The sequence below is a fragment of the Amblyomma mixtum genome, chromosome 5 (assembly GCF_055824585.1).
Source record: "Amblyomma mixtum isolate Tamu chromosome 5, ASM5582458v1, whole genome shotgun sequence".
NCBI classification, from domain to species: domain Eukaryota; kingdom Metazoa; phylum Arthropoda; class Arachnida; order Ixodida; family Ixodidae; genus Amblyomma; species Amblyomma mixtum.
This window is the reverse complement of record NC_143016.1, coordinates 44141524-44141986: the sequence shown is the minus strand read 5'-3', so window position 1 is coordinate 44141986 and position 463 is coordinate 44141524.

Genomic DNA, 463 nt, shown 5'->3' with positions numbered 1-463 from the left:
ATGGATGGATGGATGGATGGATGGATGGATGGATGGATGGATGGATGGATGGATGGATGGATGGATGGATGGATGGATGGATGGATGGATGGATGGATGGATGGATGGATGGATGGATGGATGGATGGATGGATGGATGGATGGATGGATGGATGGATGGATGGATGGATGGATGGATGGATGGATGGATGGATGGATGGATGGATGGATGGATGGATGGATGGATGGATGGATGGATGGATGGATGGATGGATGGATGGATGGATGGATGGATGGATGGATGGATGGATGGATGGATGGATGGATGGATGGATGGATGGATGGATGGATGGATGGATGGATGGATGGATGGATGGATGGATGGATGGATGGATGGATGGATGGATGGATGGATGGATGGATGGATGGATGGATGGATGGATGGATGGATGGATGGATGGATGGATGGATGGATGGATGGATG